Source organism: Schistocerca serialis, unplaced genomic scaffold (genome assembly GCF_023864345.2).
Source record: "Schistocerca serialis cubense isolate TAMUIC-IGC-003099 unplaced genomic scaffold, iqSchSeri2.2 HiC_scaffold_1205, whole genome shotgun sequence".
Lineage (NCBI taxonomy): Eukaryota > Metazoa > Arthropoda > Insecta > Orthoptera > Acrididae > Schistocerca > Schistocerca serialis.
In genome coordinates this window covers 62501-67500 of record NW_026047409.1, presented here as the reverse complement: position 1 = coordinate 67500, position 5000 = coordinate 62501, and the positions used below count along the sequence as shown (strand labels likewise).

The 5000-nt window shown below is 51.8% G+C and overlaps 1 non-coding gene across 1 annotated transcript in view; it reads left to right on the top strand.

Moving 5' to 3' along the window:
- Positions 1-4622: 4622 nt before the first annotated feature.
- Positions 4623-5000, top strand: part of LOC126435406 (small subunit ribosomal RNA) — a 1910-nt gene continuing 1532 nt past the window's right edge. Inside the window, exon 1 of the ribosomal RNA XR_007579917.1 lies at positions 4623-5000. This exon is cut by the window's right edge and continues 1532 nt beyond it. This is a non-coding gene — a ribosomal RNA (small subunit ribosomal RNA).

The following is a 5000-nucleotide window of genomic DNA, read 5'->3' as shown; positions in this document are numbered from 1 at the left end:
GATATCTTCGGTCCGCCTGGGGTCTGGCCGCGAACTTGGTGTTTATCGGTAAGAGGTTCCGCTAGAAGCAATTTCCAACTGATTCATAAACAAGAACCGTCTTGTGTCGGTGGAAGCTGCCTCTTCCGATAAGAACAGGAAAAGAGAGTAGAGCACAATAGACTGGTAAATGTGTACAAAGTAATCCTGTAGATAGATGTATATGTGTATTGTTATATCTAAATGGGTGGTGGAGGGACGAAATGTTCTCTTACAGAGTGGTTTCGTTAGTTAGTAGCGGCCCGCCTCCCCGTGGCTAGGGACGGGCAACTCTCCGGGATTAGCCCGGAGAGGCTAAGAAGGCCGAATATTTTGTATTATTGTGAGCAGAAGGCTCTTTTATGTTTTGTAGTTGTTTTGATATTAAAATTGTAACCACTTGTAGTTATGTAGTATTGTTTAGTTACTTTAACGCCCACGCAAAATTGTAAGTTAGTGGGTAATGTATGTACAATAAACATTGAAAAAAAAAAAAAAAAAAAAAAAAAAAAAAAAAAAAAAAAAAAAAAAAAAAAAAAAAAACATTGTCCCTATACATGAGCTGCGAGCTGTACCAGTTACGAGCTAGAGACGCGATCGCGTTGCTCTCTGTACGAATGCCGATGCTGAGCGGTCAGCTAGGAGGCGCTCCATCCATGTCGGTACCGGTGGGCGTTGCACTCGCAGTCGCAAAAACGTACGGCAAGTATATTACTCGGAAGAGTTTATGACAGTCCAAGCCCCCCTGCGTGGGGAGCGTCTTTCTAGGCCATGACCCACCGGAAGGGCGCAGCGTCCCCCACCCCAGACATGTGACGTCACACTATCGGTATTGACGACTCGACTCATTGCTTATAATCATTTGCCATACACCGGTGGAAGCTGCCGAGACGAGTAGCTACATAGCGCGCTCGCCGTGTCACTAATGTACAGAGATACAACAGTTTCGACTGGAACCGGATTAAACGTATACACGGCGCTGATTAGTAATACATAGACCCATCAGAATACAGATAATATATACAACTGTCCGTATACATGCTGAAAGACTCTGCTCACAATCACAACCACACGGCAGCCACACACTCTTATCACGCACTACTCTCCGCCTGTAACACGCACACAGACAATATGTAAGCACCAGCATGGAACAACACCCAGTGCATCCTCTCCGCCACATGAGACAATCCACACTGTCATAACCAGACTGGGAGGTCCACTCAGAAAACGGAATATCCCACCCCCCCGACAACCACCATTGCTCAGCTAAGCCACCAACACCCACACATGTCCTACACAGGGGTGCACCCAACATCACAATACTGCCTCCTCTCACAGCACACAAACAATGGCAGGAATGAAAGACACAGGTCTGCCACAAGCATGGAATCGGAGCGCCGCCTGTCATGAGCCAAAGGTGCATCCTGACGTGGCAAATCAGATGATGCCGCAGGCATCCACTTACTATAATCACAATCAACAAACCGACCGGCCGCCCCCCCCCCCCCCCCCCATTACACCTTTCCATACAACAATGTGTACCTTAACCTAAACTATACTGTACCTTAACCTAAACTATACTGTACCTTAACCTAAACTATACTGTACCTTAACCTAAACTATACTGTACCTTAACCTAAACTATACTGTACCTTAACCTAAACTATACTGTACCTTAACCTAAACTATACTGTACCTTAACCTAACCTATACGGTACCTCAACCTAACCTATATTGTGCCTCAACCTAACCTATGTTGCGCCTTAACCTAACCTATGTTGCGCCTTAACCTAACCTATGTTGCGCCTTAACCTAACCTATGTTGCGCCTTAACCTAACCTATGTTGCGCCTTAACCTAACCTATGTTGCGCCTTAACCTAACCTATGTTGCGCCTTAACCTAACCTATGTTGCGCCTTAACCTAACCTATGTTGCGCCTTAACCTAACCTATGTTGCGCCTTAACCTAACCTATGTTGCGCCTTAACCTAACCTATGTTGCGCCTTAACCTAACCTATGTTGCGCCTTAACCTAACCTATGTTGCGCCTTAACCTAACCTATGTTGCGCCTTAACCTAACCTATGTTGCGCCTTAACCTAACCTATGTTGCGCCTTAACCTAACCTATGTTGCGCCTTAACCTAACCTATGTTGCGCCTTAACCTAACCTATGTTGCGCCTTAACCTAACCTATGTTGCGCCTTAACCTAACCTATGTTGCGCCTTAACCTAACCTATGTTGCGCCTTAACCTAACCTATGTTGCGCCTTAACCTAACCTATGTTGCGCCTTAACCTAACCTATGTTGCGCCTTAACCTAACCTATGTTGCGCCTTAACCCAACCTATGTTGCGCCTTAACCCAACCTATGTTGCGCCTTAACCCAACCTATGTTGCGCCTTAACCCAACCTATGTTGCGCCTTAACCCAACCTATGTTGCGCCTTAACCCAACCTATGTTGCGCCTTAACCCAACCTATGTTGGGCCTTAACCCAACCTATGTTGGGCCTTAACCCAACACACGTTGGGCCTTAACCCAACACACGTTGGGCCTTAACCCAACACACGTTGGGCCTTAACCCAACACACGTTGGGCCTTAACCCAACACACGTTGGGCCTTAACCCAACACACGTTGGGCCTTAACCCAACACACGTTGGGCCTTAACCCAACACACGTTGGGCCTTAACCCAACACACGTTGGGCCTTAACCCAACACACGTTGGGCCTTAACCCAACACACGTTGGGCCTTAACCCAACACACGTTGGGCCTTAACCCAACACACGTTGGGCCTTAACCCAACACACGTTGGGCCTTAACCCAACACACGTTGGGCCTTAACCCAACACACGTTGGGCCTTAACCCAACACACGTTGGGCCTTAACCTGCTCTGTAATTGTCATACGACGCGTTAAATTAGTGTAGTGTTGCCTAACTGCAACCCCCGCAATATAGTTTGCTACTCGCACTGCCCGGTCCCCAGTGTATCGCTTCATGTTAAACACCTTGCAGCTATACACTGTAATGTGGATGGCAGCAGGACGTACATGCTCAATGCCCTTTGCAGTTGTTCATTGGCATTTGCAGTTGTTCATTGGCATTCGCATGGCGAAGCACTTAGCCTACGCTGTGGTACGGCCTGTGTCAACTGTCCGCTGATGTTGTACGTCCAAATCACACACTGTACTGCACATTGGTCCTCATGTACTGAATGATACATCGTGGTACATGTGACCGTACAACGACTGCGCCAACAACGGCGAACCATGCGGTCCAAATGTTGTGCACTCAGCTACGTGTCGTCTCCCTATAAGAGCTGGATTGCAGTGTGGTATGCCCTGGATGGCGATCAGCATGAGCCGTCTGTTGATGTAGTGGCGCGTGTTGTCAGACGTAGTCGTCTCTTCTCACACACCGTGATAGCATGGTGCACTGCGTTCCACATCTGCGACATGCGACAGAGGCCGGTTGACAGTCGTTCGCGCAATGGACATCGCATACGTACGGGGGCCACCTTCCACGTGTTCGCGAAGCGTGCACATGTTGTTGCGTGTATGTGGGCAGACATAGTGTGTCGTGACACCTGACACAGGCATGCAACAATCGTTGAATTTGCAAATGGCGATGGACGCCTACGTTTGCTGGTGACGTTACGCAAATGAACAACTGGTAAACCGTTGTGGTGCGGTTGTTCTCGCTAGAGGTGAATCAGTGATGGCGACGATCGGTTGAGCTACCAACCGGTTGTTCCAGCGATACCCACCATGCCCACGAACGTGAATGGCATCTGGGTGTGAAGCGATACGCGGCGGTGGCTGGGTGGGACCGTCCCCGGCCGGTGAGGGGGGGCCTCCCGGCGTGCTGGCCGCGCGGTGCGTGGGCGCACGCGCTACAGCCGGCTGGTGGGGGCGGCCAGTGGCAGGCGCGCCGGCCGACGGAGGCGGCAGGCGGCGCAGCTGCGCGCCGGCGCACCCTGCACGCGGCGCCGTGCGGCCAAAGTAGGTCCTCGCGGGCCCGGTGCGAAGCGCGGTGGACATCTGCAGTGTGCTGGTCCGATTGAGGACTGTGTGCGCTGAGGATGCGCCGCCGCCCGGCGCTCGGCGCCGCGACGCCGTCTGCTGCTCGGTCGCCTCTGCGGTTCTCGCAGGTGGTTTGTATCGCAGCTGTGCGGACGTGTTGGCGCGTGCGCTGTGCTGGGAGAGTTCGCTTCGGCACCCAAGTGGGGCTTTTGTCCTTCTGTGGCGCTGGCGTTGGAGCTGCCGGTCACCGTAGGTGGCGCGTGTTGTCTCCCGCCGGCAATGCCACGACAGCACGCTCCCGGGCCTCTGTCGGCAGCGGCAAGCTCAGTTGGGAGCACGGGTGGTCGCACCTAAAGCGTCTACTCGCCAAACCCCGGGCGATTGCGCCTCTCTCGAACCCGACCAAGTACTTAGGACGGCGCTGCGCGCCGCCGGGACCTGAGAGGGTTTCGAGGTGTATGGTGCAGGGGAGCTCAGCCTCCTCCTGTTTGCAGAATAATTGAGCGGACGCTTGCGTGTTCGCGCGGGCCCCCGGGACACACTCCCGGGCGGCCGGCTGCTCAGCTCTAGTTGACGCAGCTCCCTGGTTGATCCTGCCAGTAGTCATATGCTTGTCTCAAACATTAAGCCATGCATGTCTCAGTACAAGCCGCATTAAGGTGAAACCGCGAATGGCTCATTAAATCAGTTATGGTTCCTTAGATCGTACCCACGTTACTTGGATAACTGTGGTAATTCTAGAGCTAATACATGCAAACAGAGTCCCGACCAGAGATGGAAGGGACGCTTTTATTAGATCAAAACCAATCGGTCGGCTCGTCCGGTCCGTTTGCCTTGGTGACTCTGAATAACTTTGGGCTGATCGCACGGTCCTCGTACCGGCGACGCATCTTTCAAATGTCTGCCTTATCAACTGTCGATGGTAGGTTCTGCGCCTACCATGGTTGTAACGGGTAAC